The sequence below is a fragment of the Bufo bufo genome, chromosome 1, assembly GCF_905171765.1.
Source record: "Bufo bufo chromosome 1, aBufBuf1.1, whole genome shotgun sequence".
Lineage (NCBI taxonomy): Eukaryota > Metazoa > Chordata > Amphibia > Anura > Bufonidae > Bufo > Bufo bufo.
The window spans coordinates 70,712,475-70,732,827 of NC_053389.1; positions in this window are offsets into that span (position 1 = coordinate 70,712,475).

Below are 20,353 nucleotides of genomic sequence, written 5' to 3' on the forward strand. Positions count from 1 at the left end.
AAAGTACAGATGGCCATCATACTTAAAGGGGTATTCTCATCTGAGACAATGGGTGCATATTGCTACACCAAGAACGGAGCAGGGGAAGGTGGTGGCCGGAGGACCCAGGGGTTTCCTTGGGTCCGGCCACCACCAGGAGCTCTCCCTATAGTTGTGAATGGGAGCGCACCATGCCTGCGTGGCCACAGCTCCCATTCATTTCTATGGGGCCCACGGAAATAGACGAGCCAGTGCTTGGCTATTTTTATTGGCCCCATAGAAATGAATGGAGGGCGGCTGCGCATGAATGGAGGATGGTGCAGTTATATGTTCTAAAGCCCTTTTGTGGCTTGTATTAGTGGAAAAAGAAAAAATATATTTGCCGTTCAGTGGTGCAATTATATGTTCTAAAACTTTTTGTGGTGTAATAGTGGAAAAAGAAAAATGATATTTGCCGTTCAGCACTGCAGTTATATGTTATAAAGTCCTTTTTTGCAAAGTCACTGTTAAAGGGGCGGGCACTGTGAAAGTCACTGTTAAAGTGGCGGTTACTGATAATGGGGCAGTCACTGTGAAAGTCACTGTTAAAGGGGCAGTCATTGTGAAAGTCACTTTTAAAGGGGCGGTCACTGTAAAAGTCACTGTTAAAGGGGCGGTCACTGTAAAAGTCACTGTTAAAGGGGAGATCATTGAGAAAGTCACTGTTAAAGGGGCAGCCACTGTTAAAGGGGCAGTCAATGTGAAAGTCACTTTTAAAGGGGCGGTCGCTGTGAAAGTCACAGTTAAAGGGGCGGTCACTGTGAAAGTCACTGTTAAAGGTGCGGTCACTGTAAAAGTCACTTTTAAAGGGGCGGGCACTGTGGAGGTCTCTGTTAAAGGGGCGGGCACTGTTGAAGTCACTGCTAAAGGGGCGGGCACTGTGAAGGTCACTGTTAAAAGGGCAGCCACTATGAAGGTCACTGTTGAAGGAGTGGTCAATTCTAAAGGGTCGGTCACTGTTAAAGGGTCGGTCACTGTGGAAGGCACTGTTAAAGGGGTGGGCACTGTGAAGGTCATTGTTAAAGGGGCAGGCACTGTGGAGGTCAATGTTAAAGGGGTGGCACTCTGGAGGTCATTGTTAAAGGGGCGGGACTGTGGAGATCACTGTTATGGGGGAAACTGTCGATATCTTTTTACAACACACAGAAACATAAAATGAAATAGATTAAATATACCGAAGCCGGGTCCTTCTGCTAGTATGTTATAAAGCCCTTTTTTGCATGTATTAATGGGGAAATAGAAAAAGGGCTTATTAGCCATTGTGTGGTAAAGTGAGAAAATTATAGCCCTATTTGGTGTGTTTTAGTGGCAAAACAAATATCTGCCATTCAGCGGTGAAGTTCCATTGTACTACAGCCATTTACAGGGTGTAATAATAGGATAGATACATACGTCCTATTAGCTGTTCTGCGGTGAATTGTGATTGTTATATTTTTTTTTGGTGTATTAATAGGAAAAAGAATACATCTTTATATCTTGACATTGTTATACTGCCATTTTTGGGGTGTATTAATGGGAAAAATAAGTACGTGTTATTAGCCGTTCTGCGTTAAATTTACATTGTCATACAGACATTGTTGCGCTGTATTAATAGCAAAAATAAGTATGTGTTATTAGAAGTTCTGCGGTAAATTTACATTGTCATTCAGTGGTGAAATTTGTTTGTGAAACAGTCTTTTTTGGGAAAATTGATTGGTGATTGTAGACTTCCTTTTGCTGTATGGACCGAATTACGTAGATTAACCATTCGTTAGGATTTTATTTTTGTGAAACAGCCTTTTTTGGGAAAATTGGTCGGTAGCTGTAACTACGGTCAAGGACAATATATGTCCTTTACGGCCCACTGGGTAAATGTGGTTCCTGCCCAGCCACACCAGCCACTTGGCCAGGTGACGCCGCTTCCACCTCCACGTTCTCACACCGTTGGTCCTGCAACACTGTCCGCCTCTACCTCCTCATCCTCCACCGTGTCCTCAGCCTCCACTGCAGGGACAATTGAATACTGATAGATTACTGACCATTATTAAATGCTGACCGAGTGAAGGCGGATGCTCCACAGACAGGATCCGTTTTTTGGAGGTTATTGTTCTGACGGATCAGAGGAAGTGCAAAATAATCAGTAACATCAACACAAACTTACTGCTGACATCCTCAGATGTCAGGGTGTCAGGGGTCTCTACTTGTATAAGCGTTTAATAGAACAGGTTCTGTAGGCATCTATGTGGAATCCGCTGACGATGGTGTAAAAGAAGTGCGCTTCTTCTTGGTGCTAACATCGACCTGTAAGGCTGAGTTATTTGGTCAGTTTTGGCCCCATGACTGCCCAAATAAGTGAAGTGTGCAGTTATTCTAAGAGCGACGCCTGTCATCTTCATGTCATACTGATTTACAGTATAATTTCACTACCACAGCAGAATCCCTATGCGTGTTACTGCAAGGCACAGTGTTCTACACCACTATAAAGGCTCTCTGCAGCCAGGAAATAGCTGTTTTTTAACGTGATTCACCCCAAATAAATTAGGATCGAACCAAATTTTTTCAAAAAATTTGGCGAACCGGCCGAATCAATTTTTTTTTAAATTCACTAATCTCTAGTGCCTGTCTATAGTTATATACAATTTATCCTATTGTGACAGGGTGAGTCATACAGATAGAGCACCTTGTTCAGAGCGATATGTCCCCACTGTCTGAGATGGGAAAACCCCTTTAATGGACTGCCAGTAGCTGAAAGTAAAGCCCTTCTCATAAGTGTAAAGATTATTGCTAATGAGTTCAACAATTATTCTGGCTAAACCTGCTTTTTTAGAGCGTGTGCTCTTGTATAACATTACTCACCGCTAACACTTTTCTACCTCAACCCTTGTGTTGTTTAGTGGGGTCAAAAATAGTCATGGCTTTAATGGTAGTGGTAGACAGCTGCTGTGATAAATCTATTCAGCATATTGTAAAGCTCTATCCCAGGGATGGCCAACCTGAGGCTCTCCAGCTGTTTCAAAACTACAACTCCCAGCATGCCCACACTGCCTACAGCAGGGCATGGTGGGAGTTGTAGTTTTTCAGCAGCTGGAGAGCTGCAGCTTGGCCATCCCTGCTCTATCAGGTCTCCTATGCTTACCTGCCTGAGAGCAGAGGAATAGAGGAGAATGTGCTGAGATCAAGGATATATACATTTCTCGAACTTTATTCAGCAGTTTATCTTCATCCAGGACTCATAGATAAAGCCTGAGAGTCCTGCTTTTGTATGAAGTGATTGACTGGAGACAGCAAGCAATGATAATTACTTTACTTTTTGGACTACAAGATGCACTTTTTAGCAAGACAAAAATCTTGCTAAAATGTGCCTGTGTCTATAAGTCTGCAGTCAGGGTGGTTCAGCAGTGCCAGACCTCCCTGACTGCTTCCTAAATGATCTGGCAGAGTGCTCACACAGCGCTCTGCTAGATCAGTGAGAGAGGTACGCGTCTACACACATCTGGGTCTCCCTGCCCAACGCAGTCTGTATGATCAGTGAAGGTAGAAGAGGTGGCTGAAGGATCAGTTCAGCCTATGGGGAGTAAGGTCCTAAGCTGCGTAAGTGCACCTGAAGGACGTTTGATGATGTCACTAGCGGGAGGGGTCAAACCAGGGAGATGATAAAAATGTGAGTTTTTATTAAGGTTCAGAATAGAATGGAGTCTACTTTTCTGTTAAAGATCTCTGTGTGTGTTTGTGTATGTGTGCATAATATACATATTAGTGCAGAGCTGTGTGTATGTTTAATATGCAGTAAATGAACTGGCACTCCGTAATTTCTTTGCAAAAAGGTTTCTTTATTCGTCACCCATGTGTGACGCGCGTTTCGGCACTAACATGTGCCTTTGTCAGACAACAGGTGATAGTAGCTCTGCAAAGAAATTACGGAGTGCCGGTTCATTTACTACATTTTGCTGGGGATCCGACCTGCTAACCGTGCACCCGGACCTTTACGTAAGCACAGTGCCGTCCATTTCTTTTGAATTCAACACGCCTATGTTTAATATGCGTCCTGCAGTACTATGTGTTTGTATATAATGTGTGTGCAGCACTGCTGTGTGTATAATATATGTATTGCAGTGCTGTGTGTATGTATCAGAGGTATGTGTATGTATGCAGCAGAGCTTTGTGTGTGTGTGTACAATGTGTGTTCCGCTCTGCTGTGCATGTAGGTAGCAGGGTTGTGTGTGTATAATGTGTGTACTGCACTGCTGTGCGTGTATAATATGCGTACTGCAGAGTTGTGTGTATATAATGTGTGTGCTGGAGAGTAGTGTTGAGCGCAAATATTTGAATAGCGAATTTTAATCGCGAATATCGGCAGTTCGAGAATTTGCGAATATTTAGAATATAGTGCTATATATTCGTTTTTTAGAATATTCAGCATTTTTTTCCATCTGAACACCTGATTCCTCCCTGCTTCTTGCTTGTGGGCCAATGACTCATTGGCGCACAAGCAACTTAAGCAGGGAGGAATCATAACTTCAGATGGAAAAAAATGACGAATATTCTAAAAAACTAATATATAGCACTATATTGAATATAGTGCTATATATTAGTTTTTTAGAATATTCGTCATTTTTTTCCATCTGAAGTCATGATGATTCCTCCCTGCTTAAGTTGCTTGTGCGCCAATGACTCATTGGCCCACAAGCAAGAACCATTAGGAATCATGTGTTCAGATGGAAAAAATTATGAATATTCTGAAAAACAAATATGTAGCACTATATTCAATATAGTGCTATATATTCATTTTTTAGAATATTCGTCATTTTTTTCCATCTGAAAGAAAGCAAGAAGCAGGGAGGAATCACGTGTTCAGTTGGAAAAAATATATAGCACTATATTCTATACAGCGTATGCAATATTAATAGTGGCATTAGAAAGTTCAACTTGTCTCAAGCCCTTAAATAGCTATGTGTACGGAAAAATAAAAAAGTTATGCCTCCGGAAAGACAGGGCAGAAAAATGAAAATGCGAAAACAAAAAATCTCTGGTATCCAAGGGGTTAAAAAAATAATCTATCAAAACAAGTATGACAGGACAACTATGTACTTGGATAAATAAATGTAATGAGGTGACCACATGCACCATTGCTGTTTGTTGCAATGGTCAGGAGATAACATATTAAGGTTAACAGAAGCTGACTAAAACTATTAAACCATTAGGAAAGTTTTAATAAATAGAAAATATTATTTTTTTCTAATTTTCTATTGTCTAAACCCGGGGGGAATCTAATAGTCTGAAAAATATGGTAAATCAGAAAAAAAGATATATCTCTGAGCTCCCGCATTTTTCCTCTGTCCTGTGCTTCCCCCAAATAGGACAAGACAGGTCTGCTCTAAATCTATTGACACAATACTGGATCGGTGTCTCGTTCAATTACAGATAAGATCACAAACATACAGGGTTAACATACAGATGGCAGATTAACATATGAACCAGTCACCAGCTGCTGATTGTATCACAAGTTTCACAAATTATTTATCATAATTAGCTGTATATCTAGAAAGAATAAAGCATTTCTCCAGAAACGATTATACCGGTCCAGAAATATATTTTCTTCAACAATGTGTAGCAAAATAAGATTTATCAATTTTGAGTAATATATATTCCAGAAGTGTTCAACTACGAAGATGGTTTCTTACCACTGAAGTTCACGTTGTATTAACAAGCCAAGGATTGCTGTCTCTTTAGGTTGGAGATACTAAACCTACACAGTGAAAAGTAACGATAGGAAGGAGGGGGTTACTTTCGGAAAATAAAAATAGTGGAATATTAAAATTTAAATTTCAACTTTCAGACATAGAGCATCTTATCTGCCAGTAATATTTTACAATAAGCCCTGCTGTTAGTCTGTGCAGCTTCTGCTGATCACAACCCGCCCATAGAGCTTTCTACAAGGTAACACACAGAGGACACAAATTGTCACGGTGACATTTGCAGGCTGTGTCCCTCCTTCATTGTTCTGGCAGACTCATTGTCCCACGCGAGTCTCATACAGCATCATTGTGCCATCAAATCTCTTCAGCTGCCCTTCAAGTCAATGAATGGGAGTCTGCCCACCGGGACCTTGTGTATTGTCACCTTATCAAGGGCTCTCTTCGCTACCAACATCTTATCTCCTCCGCCCAACACTCCATGTGCAGAAGAAACAGACACAAATTAGGACATGGTATATGCCCGTGTTTAACCCTTTATTCAGAGGATCAGCGCATCTCTGTAATTACTGTTGTAGACAATAAGGCACATACCCCTTTAAAGTCTTTACATCTAATCCCTTGTCGTTCATTCTCAAATGACATTGGTTTGCTAGTGTGAGAAGAGACAACTTTGTCTCTGGAGTGAAAGTTGATGCGTAAGGGTACGAATTTTATACAAATCATTGATCTGATTTTCACAAGTATTGCTAGAGTTGGTGTAAATGTTTCAGACTCATACAGTGTGTCCAAATGTTTGTATGAATCTTTGTAATGGAGACAATTAAATAATTCACTCATAGTTAAGCTGGAAGATAAAATTACCACTTTCTATTGTAAGAATAGACTTGGAAATTACACAACTAAGGCTACTTTCACACTTGCGTTAGGAGCGGATCCGTCTGGTGTCTGCACAGACGGATCCGCTCCTATAATGCAAACGCTTGCATCCGTTCAGAACGGATCCGTTTGCATCCGTTTTGTTTCATGATAATGCAAACGGATCCGTTTTGACTTTACATTGAAAGTCAATGGGGGACGGATCCGTTTGAAAATTGAGCCATACTGTGTCATCTTCAAACGGATCCGTCCCCATTGACTTCCATTATAAGTCTGGACGGATCCGTTCGCCTCCGCACGGCCAGGCGGGCACCCGAACGCTGCAAGCAGCGTTCAGGTGTCCGTCTGCTGAGCGGAGCGGAGGCTGAGCGCTGGCAGGCGGATGCATTCTCAGTGGATCCGCCTCCATTGAGAATGCATCAGGGCTGGACGGCTGCGTTCGGGACCGCTCGTGAGCCCCTTCAAACGGAGCTCACGAGCGGACACCTGAACGCAGGTGTGAAAGTAGCCTAAGGCTACTTTCACACTAGCGTTGTTTTAATCCGGCGTTCAATTCCGACACCGGAACTGCCCGCCGGATCCGGAAAAACGTGTGAAAACTGATTACATTTGAATCCTGATCAGGATTTTGATCACAATGAAAAAATGCATTGGAAAAAACGGATCCGCCATTTATGGACTTTTTTTTCACATTTTTCGGGTTTAACATGCAAAAGCCGGATACAGTTTGACTGAACACACAGAGCCAGATCCGGCGTTAATGCAAGTCAATGGGAAAAAGACCGGATCCGGCGTTCAGTCAAAGTGTTCAGGATTTTTGGCCGGAGGCAAAAATACAGCATGCTACGTTTTTCTGAAAAGCCTGATCAGTCAAAAAGACTGAACTGAAGACATCCTGATGCATCCTGAAGGACGGACTCTCCATTCAGAATGCATGGGGATAAAACTGATCAGTTCTTTTCCGGATTTGAGCCCCTAGGACGGAACTCAGCGCCAGAAAAGAAAAACGCTAGTGTGAAAGTACCCTAAGGGTAGGTTCATATCTGTGCTAGTGAACTCCAGTAGTCTGTTCCAGCAAAAAAATAGACCACTAGAATTACCACATCTGGCATAGCTGGGCACCGCAGGATCCCTATTGACTATAATAGGATCCAATAGGGAACCATGGGCTTCCGGCCAGTTTCCGGACTGACAAATAATGATGCATGCAGTGGTATTTGTTGGGCGAAAAGCCGGCATTTATCCCGGACACCTGTCGGATCCCATTATAGTCAATGGGGATCCAGTGGTGTGCGGCAGTGTTGGGTTATTCTGAATACGGTAACTCCATTAGTCTGTCCTGTGCTGGAGATGTGAAATTAGCCTGACTGTTCATAGATTTTAATTTTCACAATGAAAATGGTCAAGTAATGGTAGGGAACAACGAAGCCCTGAACTCCACCTGCAATACTGTCCCTAGCTACTTGAACGATCCGTCTTAGGTGACAGCCCACAACTGGACGACAGTCCCTTCTTAACTAAGTGCAGGGGCCTAACCTAAAGTGATAAGAGAAGTCAAATACAAAGAAGTTAGAATCAGACAGGTAAACCAGGAATGGATCAGAATCCACAAGCAAAGTTAAAATCAGGCCAGAGTCCAAACCAGAGAGATACAACAGAATCAAGACAAAATATAAACACAGAGTCAAATACCAGATGGGTTTAGTGTCAGGAGATCATGTCAGGAAATAATTGGCATTCAGGAGAAAGGTCAGGGACAACCCGAAAGTCAGAAGACCAGAGATCCAAACAGAAGTACAGTACACACTAATAATGTCTGTTTAAGTCTCCCTCTGGCAGAGAGCATGTGACGCCGGAGCCGTGTCTGATTGGGCTGACCCTTCTGTTTCTTAATAGGTAGAGCAGCTTCCATGACAGCGGGGCTTGCTGCCATGGCAATGGAACGATGCCGGCAGCGCTGCTGGGAAGCCGCTGAACCTACTACCGGGGTGTCACAAGGTGAATCCATGATAGGTCTTAAAGGATCATAAACACTCTATCCAGTCAGTGCTGCCATTTTCAGACTGTGCAGGTACACCCTCCCCCAACTGGTTACCACCCATCTGTACCCTTACTGCAGACTGCTAGCAATTCATTCATAACTTCTAGTCGAAATAATAGAGGAATGGGACAACATAGAGACATAATAATAGATGTTCCATAATTGTTATTAGTGGCGAATGCATGTAGCTATTAAAACAGGCATGTCAGGAGTGGTGAAAGGTCCTCTTTAATCAACTGCAGGTCTGTTCCGTTTTCGAATGGGGAATGGCTGAGGAAGCCTGTCAAAAGGGGATGAGGCTCAAAAATCCTTTTGTCCTAGTCACATAAGGCAGAGGGGGAAGGTTTCTGCGCCAGCCAGTTGTCTTACAGCCAGTTATAGGATTGTGAGAAAGGGAAGGGGACATGGCTAAACTTCTGAAAAGTAAAAGGAAGATCTATTTACATATTTGTGTTGCAATCAGCGGGGCTGCTCCTACTGCGGCATCTTCTCCTGCTTATTATTTCCTTTTTGTGCAGTTGCTATGCAGCTGATTTATTTGTGTGGGTCATTCAATTACTCTGATGCAGGCCAAACTCATTTTGAAAGGAGTTTCTGATTGGATAGCCTTTATTTAAATAATTCCTGGACTCTGCTGTGGCTTTGCAGGTGATAGTATAAGTTCTGTGTGTTTGTATTCAGTATTCCTTGTACACTGCGTGCAGAATTATTAGGCAAATGAGTATTTTGACCACATCATCCTCTTTATGCATGTTGTCTTACTCCAAGCTGTATAGGCTCGAAAGCCTACTACCAATTAAGCATATTAGGTGATGTGCATCTCTGTAATGAGAAGGGGTGTGGTCTAATGACATCAACACCCTATATTAGGTGTGCATAATTATTAGGCAACTTCCTTTCCTTTGGCAAAATGGGTCAAAAGAAGGACTTGACAGGCTCAGAAAAGTCAAAAATAGTGAGATATCTTGCAGAGGGATGCAGCACTCTTAAAATTGCAAAGGTTCTGAAGCGTGATCATCGAACAATCAAGCGTTTCATTCAAAATAGTCAACAGGGTCGCAAGAAGCGTGTGGAAAAACCAAGGCGCAAAATAACTGCCCATGAACTGAGAAAAGTCAAGCGTGCAGCTGCCAAGATGCCACTTGCCACCAGTTTGGCCATATTTCAGAGCTGCAACATCACTGGAGTGCCCAAAAGCACAAGGTGTGCAATACTCAGAGACATGGCCAAGGTAAGAAAGGCTGAAAGACGACCACCACTGAACAAGACACACAAGCTGAAACGTCAAGACTGGGCCAAGAAATATCTCAAGACTGATTTTTCTAAGGTTTTATGGACTGATGAAATGAGAGTGAGTCTTGATGGGCCAGATGGATGGGCCAGTGGCTGTATTGGTAAAGGGCAGAGAGCTCCAGTCCGACTCAGACGCCAGCAAGGTGGAGGTGGAGTACTGGTTTGGGCTGGTATCATCAAAGATGAGCTTGTGGGGCCTTTTCGGGTTGAGGATGGAGTCAAGCTCAACTCCCAGTCCTACTGCCAGTTTCTGGAAGACACCTTCTTCAAGCAGTGGTACAGGAAGAAGTCTGCATCCTTCAAGAAAAACATGATTTTCATGCAGGACAATGCTCCATCACACGCGTCCAAGTACTCCACAGCGTGGCTGGCAAGAAAGGGTATAAAAGAAGAAAATCTAATGACATGGCCTCCTTGTTCACCTGATCTGAACCCCATTGAGAACCTGTGGTCCATTATCAAATGTGAGATTTACAAGGAGGGAAAACAGTACACCTCTCTGAACAGTGTCTGGGAGGCTGTGGTTGCTGCTGCACGCAATGTTGATGGTGAACAGATCAAAACACTGACAGAATCCATGGATGGCAGGCTTTTGAGTGTCCTTGCAAAGAAAGGTGGCTATATTGGTCACTGATTTGTTTTTGTTTTGTTTTTGAATGTCAGAAATGTATATTTGTGAATGTTGAGATGTTATATTGGTTTCACTGGTAAAAATAAATAATTGAAATGGGTATATATTTGTTTTTTGTTAAGTTGCCTAAAAATTATGCACAGTAATAGTCACCTGCACACACAGATATCCCCCTAAAAAAGCTAAAACTAAAAACAAACTAAAAACTACTTCCAAAAATATTCAGCTTTGATATTAATGAGTTTTTTGGGTTCATTGAGAACATGGTTGTTGTTCAATAATAAAATGAATCCTCAAAAATACAACTTGCCTAATAATTCTGCACTCCCTGTATATTGCTTGTATCCATTTTTTGGTCTAGTTGTTTTTTCTCAATGTAGTTTTTCTCTTATGGTTTCTAGTCCAGTCTTTGCCCCTGACTTATAATTTGTTTCCTTCCTGTTTGAGCCTTCTGTTGTTCGTGAGGGATCTGTATCACAGATTAGGGTTTTCCATAGGGATATCTTTAGGGATAGCGTCAGAGGTTTTGTGTTACGTCAATGTTCAGGGATACACCTAGGGAAATATTCAGGGAAGTCAAGAGTCAGGGTCAGTTACTGTCTGTCTGTTCAACTTTAGTTATCATCGTCCATCTCATTAATTCCCTGACAGTTATCCCCATCATCCATCTGCTTCATTACCTGACTGTCACAATTAGTGTTGAGCGAATTGATTTTGCTGCGAAGCCGAATTTCCTCGTCCTTTGTGGTAGCAAATCGATTTTCCCTGAATGGCAGTAAAAAACGTAAAAAATCATAATTAGCTCATCCATTTGCTCCCGATGGCCGCTGCTATCTTGATGAAATCCCGTGAGCGTTGACATATGACGTCACCACATTGGCATGATGATGATGTTATCACGGGCTGTGCAAGATTCAATAAAGATGATGGTGGCCAGCCCATTGCAGACAAATGGATAAGGTAAGTATGATTTAATTTATTTTTAGAAAATTTTACACTGTGTTTTAACTGTCAGATGCCGTGCTCCGCTATGAAAGCGGAATCTGAGGGGTACAATGATGGGGAACGGCTGAGTGCCCAATTTCTATTCATTAGCCACTGTTCCTAAAATGTGATGTGAAGGCATATCTGAAAAATCTGAATTGTTTTGTCTCCAAAGCAAACAGGGGGCACTGTTTCTCACTGCATAGACTGCCTGCAGGCGCTCTCTTCCAGAAGGAAGAAAATTGACTCTCCAAAGCCACATATACACTACTCACAAAAAGTTAGGGATATTTGACTCCTGGGTGAAGTTTCAGGATGAACCTAAAATTCACTCTAACCTCTATAGATGAACTTAATGTGACCTTCTCTAAACTTTTGAATGCATATGCCCAAGTGTTCAATGTTTCAGTACTTTTTGCACAACTTGCAGTTCTCTACCAAGGAGCTCAACGGCAAAATTCACAACAGGTGTTTGATCCATGAATCGTCTAATACATTTCCTGTTCAATTAGAAGTGGTATTTAAAACAGTCCTCCTCTCATTTTTTCATCATGAGACCAAGACGACACCAAACAATTGATCAACACTACCTGTCCACTGCAAGGCTTCAAGGAGGATGTTATCAGACAGAAGTGGCCACTGAGGTTACCAGTGTCAGAGAGAGTCATCAGCAGGTTGTAACAGAGATACAGAAATACTGGAATAGTCACAGAAAGGCATAGAAGTGGATGTCCTTTGGCCACATCCCACACTGATGACCGCTTCATTGTGAACAATGCCCTGCAGAACTGGATGATGAAAGCCACACAACTCCAGGCACATAAGGGAGGTGAGAGGCACACAAGTGTCACGTCAGACCATTCGAAAACGTTTACATCAGCATGGTCTGCTTGCTAGATCACATGCAAGGGGACCTGACCATACCACCAGGCACAGGCTCCATCGTCTTGCATGGGCCAGGGAGCATCTAGGCTGGACGAGGAACCATGGGCCTCAGCGCTGTTCATGCTGAGCAGAAATTATGTTTGCCAACCTGTAATTCAATGTCCAACCCATTAAAGATCCTTATAACATGATTTGGCATTTTAACCAAGCTAGAGTTCCCCCTAAAGGAACAAACACCCATCTTTAGACAGCTGTTTCAGGGTTTTTGCTCCTCATCAGTACAGAGAGAAGTATTGTCAGTTGGGTGTGAAGCCTTTGATATAGCTCTTGGGGTGGGTTACCGTTTATTCTTACAGAGACTGCCAGTTTGTGTGAGGAGCCTTATAGGCAATCCTCCATGGGAAAATATATGTAAATTAGCTTTCCTCAGAAGGTATAAAACTGTGTATTTAAAGCCAGTATAGATAGCTACCCTGTAAGTAATGGCCAACAATGAAGGAGCATGAAACATGACTAGGGATTTAAACTAAGCCAGAGTCTCTGTTTTTCGCCTAGCCATCCAGTAGCCTGCTATATTCCTTTAGGTGAGGACTCCAGCTCTGCTCAAATCCCTATTTCAAGGCTCTTTAGTTGGTGGCACTAGAGAGACAGTTACTTGTAAGACTCCTTCTGTCTGCTAGCGGTCTCCACAAGGACGTCAGTGCCCCAGAACTGTAAGTTGTGCCTTTAAAGCTATGATATTCAAAGACTTTAATTTGTTGTGTTGGATAGTTTGAACCTGTAATTGTCATCTTTTCTTTTCTATTGCAATAGGAGATGTGGAGTATGAACAATGAAAAGATGGGTTAGTGACATATAGCATATTAGATAAATAATTGGACCGTTGTGGCATTTTTAGGCATAGGCGAACATTTGTGCAAGGTGATGGAGGAACCCAATCTTTTTAAAGTGGTCATGGTGGGAAAATGATTTAAAATATGCACTCAAGCACGTCTTTCAATGTCTAAAGAGGCCATAGATATAAGCATATTTTCTGTCTAAGACCCTCCAAGTTTTCTTTGTCAGTATTTAGCTTTTAGACGGCAGATTTAATGCTAGACGTCCCTGTGGTTTATAATTATGAATTTGACAAGTTCATGTGTTTGCTGTTAATTATTATAATTAGCTTTCGCTTCGCACAGACGCATCCGTTTAACAACAATATTAGCAGCAGGAGGAGACCCCGTGACGGATTCTGGATGATAAGAGAGCGATGGGGCCCCTTAGATAATATGATATTGAATTAACCTCTTATGATAAAGCATATGTTTTATACTATAGTTTAACAAAATGTTAATTCTGCTGTCACAGTTTGAAGGATAAGCTAAAATGAGCAGCACATATTAATAGTATTTTAACCAGTTTATTACAATGGAAGTAGAATGTACTCTAAAACAACGTCTCAAAGTAAAACCCCCAACCTCTTAGCTATCAATTGAATATAACATGCCATTTTTTTTAGGCATGCAATACTGATTAAGGGAAGGTAATAAAAGGATCATGATGCTAATATTAAGAAGAATATGCTGGTGTTAGAAAATATGTCAGTGGTGTCAGTGTCAGTACTATACCACTGAAAATTAAAGGACTGATGTGCTGCTTGTGGCCAGATGTAAACACTCCATTGACCAGAACATGGACACAGTGGAGACAGCAATTGGGAGCAGGTAAGCATACTTTTTCTATTTCAGGCAGGCTATAGGCATCATATTAAAATAAATCATTACCGGAAACCCCTTTAAAGTAAACCTTTCATAAAGACATAACAGTCCAATCTGGAGGTAGCTTGTGAATAATAAGCAGAATAAGCTGAACACAGTGATATATAGTTTTATTAGAAAAGTTCCAGTATAACTTGTAATTTCTTTATTGAAGGCTCTGCTGTCTCTGAGCTCAGGAGTTCCATGGGCGGCTACTTAGTGATCAACAGCTATTTTTTATATGCTTGCTCATACATGGAAGGCCTTTAAATAAGGACCTTCAAAAGTCCAAAAAAGGCAAGAGTAAGGGATAATGAGAACAATATCATGAACAAGGCTCAAAGAAATAGGAGAATTACAAACCATTGCTCCACAACCCACCTCATTCCACCTTGGAGCATATTGCCATACCAGCCATTCATACAGTTGCCTGTCATTTAAGAAAACCTTTCAGAATAAGCTGTCACATGTGTTTACATGAGTAATGTGATGATTTTTATCCTGTATTTTTAGGAGTTTTTCCTTTTGCATGCTACATCTCTTAAGTTTTGTTGTCTCTGTGCTGGTGGCTGAAGACTACTTGTAATGATGTCTGCCCACAGAGTACAAATCGCTAACAGGAGATTCTGCTCCCTATTATTCACTCACTTGATCAAAATCACTCAGGGAGTAGAAGGATAGGGACATTATATAGAAGTGCTCGCGCAGTACTGATCTGAATAAAGCACTTGGGGTTAAATATAATACTATTAGCTGCTGAACCATGCCTGTGTCTCTCTGCTGCTCATTCCTCCTATTCTCTCCATAGATTTCTATAGGGTGAAATAACCTGAGCCTTCAGTGAGCTGGTAGCCCATCTTGGTTTCTTTAAGATTTATTATTCAATTTTGTTTAGAAAATGGGTCCTTTTTTCTGCTGAGATGCTGAAAATCTTCTTTTATTTGCCTGTAATATTGATTTATGCAAAGTTGCATGAAACAAAAGTGGGCATTTAGCCCACACTTTCATGTGACTTTTTAGGGTAGGCTGCCATGTGTGTACAAGAGGAATAACACTATGTCTGGTCATTATATGACCTATGTTCATCCATCTTTTATTGTCAGTTGTCCCTGAGTTGGTTATTAGAGACTAGCTGCTATGATGTCTCCCATATACTTCTCACAGAAAGTAGAGGCAGTTCTGCTTCTTTACTTTCTCTTATTCACAGAATCACTCAGAAGCACCATATAGAACACTAGACATAATTATTGAACAGTATTATTGTGAATAACGCACTTGGGGTGAAATATAATGTTAACCATTAGCTGTTTAAGCCTCTATGCCAGTGTCTGTATGTCCCTCACTGCAGCTCTCTCCTCTTTCCCTCTCCATAGACTTCTATGGACATCTGTAATCTAATCCTTCAGTGACCTGACAGTCTGTCTTGATTTCTCAAGATGGATTTAGAAGAGAATTTAGATGAACAGTTTCCTGGAAAGTGGATTGGTCGTCGTGGGCCAGTGAATGGCCCTCAAGGTCTCCTGATCTGACCCTCTTAGACTTTTATCTTGGGGTCATCTGAAGGCAATTGTCTATGCTGTGAAGATACGAGATGTGCAGCACCTGAAACTACAGATACTGGAAACCTGTGCTAGCATTTCTCCTGTGGTGTTGCTATCAGTGTGTGAAGAGTGGGAGAAGAGGGTTGCATTGACAATCCAACACAATGGCAGCACATTGAACACATTTTATAAGTGGTCATAAACTTGTACATAACTCATGAAAGAATAAGTTACGTTAAAACCAAGCACACCATTGTTTTTCTTGTGAAATTCCCAATAAGTTTGATGTGTCACATGACCCTCTTCCTATTGAAAAAACAAAAGTTGGATTCAAAATGTCCGACTTCAAAATGGCTGCCATGGTCACCACCCATCTTGAAAAGTTTCCCCCCTCACATATACTAATGTGCCACAAACAGGAAGTTAATATCACCAACCATTCCCATTTTATTAAGGTGTATCCATATAAATGGCCCACCCTGTACACATGAACTATTACATTTAAAAGGATGTCTTAATTTGACATTGCAGATTTTAATATGCAATCTAGTCCAATGCTAATTTTGCGTCCTCTCTCAGTACATGACTGTGTTGTATGCATCTGTAATCTTCCTATGGGCCCTTGCTGTACATCTTGTACTCATCATTAAGATGGACATTAAAGAGTACATTTCAATATAATCCTAACTTTGTTTTAAGGTCCAAAATTATAAAGGATGAAGCTCCGTTTTCCTAATACATAGATCCAAATACAGTACTTACTTTAATTCTGTAGTAATTAAAGGGGTTATTCAAAGCTGTAAACCTTCCCCCCCCCCCCCCCCCCACAATGCCCGAGCCCTTTATACAGACAATACTACCGGGTGCCTGATACCATTGTCCTCCAGGATCCCTCCATGGCCGTCGCTGCATCTCCCCATAGTGCAGATCACAACATCTGGTGACAAGGGGTGCAGCCAATAGCAGGCCCTTATGGATCTGATTGGTGGGGGGTTTGACAGCTGGGGCCCACACTAATCACAAAAACGGGATGCCAGAATCCCAGAGTGACTGGAGTGCAGGTCATGCATGAGTACTGCAGCTCCATTCAACTCTGTGGGACAACCAAAGGGGAAGCTAAGTACAGTGGTCAGCTACTTCAAGCAAGTATATGTATTGTCAATTGGGAGAGAGGGAGCTTATCTCCAGAGAGAACAAAGGGTCCTGGGGTTAAAATTCAAAGCGCTTAATCCTTTTCTTCCCCAACATCTTCTGTCATGGGGATAATCAGGACCTACCCATACAAAAATTGCCAAAAATTCAAGTTAAGCCTTGTCAATGATGGAGGATTAGCAAATTTGCGAATTTTTAAAAATTTGGGGTTATACGTAGAGATGAGCGAATAGAAGCTGATGAACTAGAATTCGTTTCGAATTTCAGGAAAAAATTTGATCTCAATGAATGTGAATTTCCTTGCGCTTCGTGGTAACGAATCACATTTTTCCTAAAATGGCGGCTACACGTGTGAGGATGAGGACATGGGCAAGGAACTCTGGGAAGGCGGGATCACCCAGATTGACATGCCTGCATGCAGCCAATCAGCAGCCAGCTATCCCTGTGATGTCACAGCCCTATAAATACCATGGCCATCTTGGATCCAGACATTTTATAGCATTCAGAGCGCAGGAACAGACGTGAGAAGGCACTAGGGACAGCAATTGGAAAAACCTGATTGTGGAAAAAAAAAGATAAAAAAAAAACGATTTATAATTACAGGGAAAGGATAGGGAGGAATCATTTCCCAGCATCTTAGTGCAGGGAGAGAAGTCAGAAGGCACTGGGGACATTCATAGGAAAGCGATTTACAAGTGCAGGGAAAGATTATTTGGGGATCCAAATAGCCATTAGACAGCTCTGTCATTCTAGCTATTGTTATTTGGCTGTAAGTGGTATGTTGAAAAGCCCTTAGTGGCTTATATCTTAGTATCTTTAGTATCTTATATCAGTACTACAAGAAAAATATATACGCATTTCACTTCTGCAGTTATTTGTGATGAAAGCGTATAGGGGCGTATTTCAGTAAAAAAAGAAAAAACTATACGCACTGCACTGTTGCCGTTATTTCTATTGAAAGCTTTTTATAGGGACGTATTTCAGTACTACAAGAAAAATATATACGCACTTCACTCTAAGTTTTATCTGGTTCAAAGCGTATAGTGGCCCTAATTTAGTCAAACAAGAAAAATATATTCTCAGTTCTTTTCTGCAGTTATTTCTGTTAATAGCATATAGGGGTGTATTACAGTAAAAAAAGAAAAATATATACGCACTGCACTGTTGCAGTTATTTCTGGTGAAAGCGTATAGGGTCGTATTTCAGTACTACAAGAAAAATATATACGCACTGCACTGTTGCAGTTATTTCTGGTGAAAGCGTATAGGGTCGTATTTCAGTACAACGAGAAAAATATATTCTCAGTGCATTTCTGCTGTTAATTCTGGTGAAAGACTATAGTGGCCTATTTCAGTCCAAGAAGAAAAATATATTTTCAGTTCACTTCTGCAGTTATTTCTGTTGAAAGCGTATAGGGGTGTATTTCAGTATAAAAAAGAAAAATATATAGGCACTGCACTGTTGCAGTTATTTCTGGTGAAAGCGTATAAGGGCGTATTACAGTAAAAAAATAAAAATATATAGGCACTGCACTGTTGCAGTTATTTCTGGTGAAAGCGTATAGGGGCGTATTACAGTAAAAAAATTAAAATATATAGGCACTGCACTGTTGCAGTTATTTCTGGTGAAAGCGTATAGGGGCGTATTTCAGTACTACAAGAAAAATATATACGCACCTTACTCTTTAACCACCTCAGCCCCCAGTGCTTAAACACCCTGAAAGACCAGGCCACTTTTTACACTTCTGACCTACACTACTTTCACCGTTTATTGCTCTGTCATGCAACTTACCACCAAATGAATTTTACCTCCTTTTCTTCTCACTATAGAGCTTTCATTTGGTGGTATTTCATTGCTGCTGACATTTTTACTTTTTTTGTTATAATCGAAATTTAACGATTTTTTTGCAAAAAAATGACATTTTTCACTTTCAGTTGTAAAATTTTGCAAAAAAAACGACATCCATATAGAAATTTTGCTCTAAATTTATAGTTCTACATGTCTTTGATAAAAAAAAAATGTTTGGGTAAAAAAAAAATGGTTTGGGTAAAAGTTATAGCGTTTACAAACTATGGTACAAAATGTGAATTTCCGCTTTTTGAAGCAGCTCTGACTTTCTGAGCGCCTGTCATGTTTCCTGAGGTTCTACAATGGCCAGACAGTACAAACACCCCACAAATGACCCCATTTCTGAAAGTACACACCCTAAGGTATTCGCTGATGGGCATAGTGAGTTCATAGAACTTTTTATTTTTTGTCACAAGTTAGCGGAAAAAGATGATTTTTTTATTTTATTTTTTTTTTCTTACAAAGTCTCATATTCCACTAACTTGTGACAAAAAATAAAAAGTTCTATGAACTCACTATGCCCATCAGCGAATACCTTGGGGTCTCTTCTTTCCAAAATGGGGTCACTTGTGGGGTAGTTCTACTGCCCTGGCATTCTAGGGGCCCAAATGTGTGGTAAGGAGTTTGAAATCAAATCTGTAAAAAATGACCTGTGAAATCCGAAAGGTGCTCTTTGGAATATGGGCCCCTTTGCCCACCTAGGCTGCAAAAAGTGTCACACATCTGGTATCCCCGTACTCAGGAGAAGTTGAGGAATGTGTTTTGGGGTGTCATTTTATATATACCCATGCTGGGTGAGAGAAATATCTTGGCAAAAGACAACTTTCCCATTTTTTTATACAAAGTTGTCATTTGACCAAGATATTTATCTCACCCAGCATGGGTATATGTAAAAAGACACCCCAAAACACATTCCTCAACTTCTCCTGAGTACGGGGATACCAGATGTGTGACACTTTTTTGCAGCCTAGGTGGGCAAAGGGGCCCATATTCCAAAGAGCACCTTTCGGATTTCACTCCTCATTTTTTCCTGAATTTGATTTCAAACTCCTTACCACACATTTGGGCCCCTAGAATACCAGGGCAGTATAACTACCCCACAAGTGACCCCATTTTGGAAAGAAGACACCCCAAGGTATTCCGTGAGGGGCATGGCGAGTTCCTAAATTTTTTATTTTTTTGTCACAAGTTAGTGGAAAATGATGATTTTTTTTTTTTTTTTTCATACAAAGTCTCATATTCCACAAACTTGTGACAAAAAATAAAAACTTCCATGAACTCACTATGCCCATCAGCGAATACCTTGGGGTCTCTTCTTTCCAAAATGGGGTCACTTGTGGGGTAGTTATACTGCCCTGGCATTCTAGGGGCCCAAATGTGTGGTAAGTAGGTAAATGACCTGTGAAATCCGAAAGGTGCTCTTTGGAATGTGGGCCCCTTTGCCCACCTAGGCTGCAAAAAGTGTCACACATCTGGTATCTCTGTATTCAGGAGAAGTTGAGGAATGTGTTTTGGGGTGTCTTTTTACATATACCCATGCTGGGTGAGATAAATATCTTGGTCAAATGCCAACTTTGTATAAAAAAATGGGAAAAGTTGTCTTTTTGCCAAGATATTTCTCTCACCCAGCATGGGTATATGTAAAATGACACCCCAAAACATATTCCCCA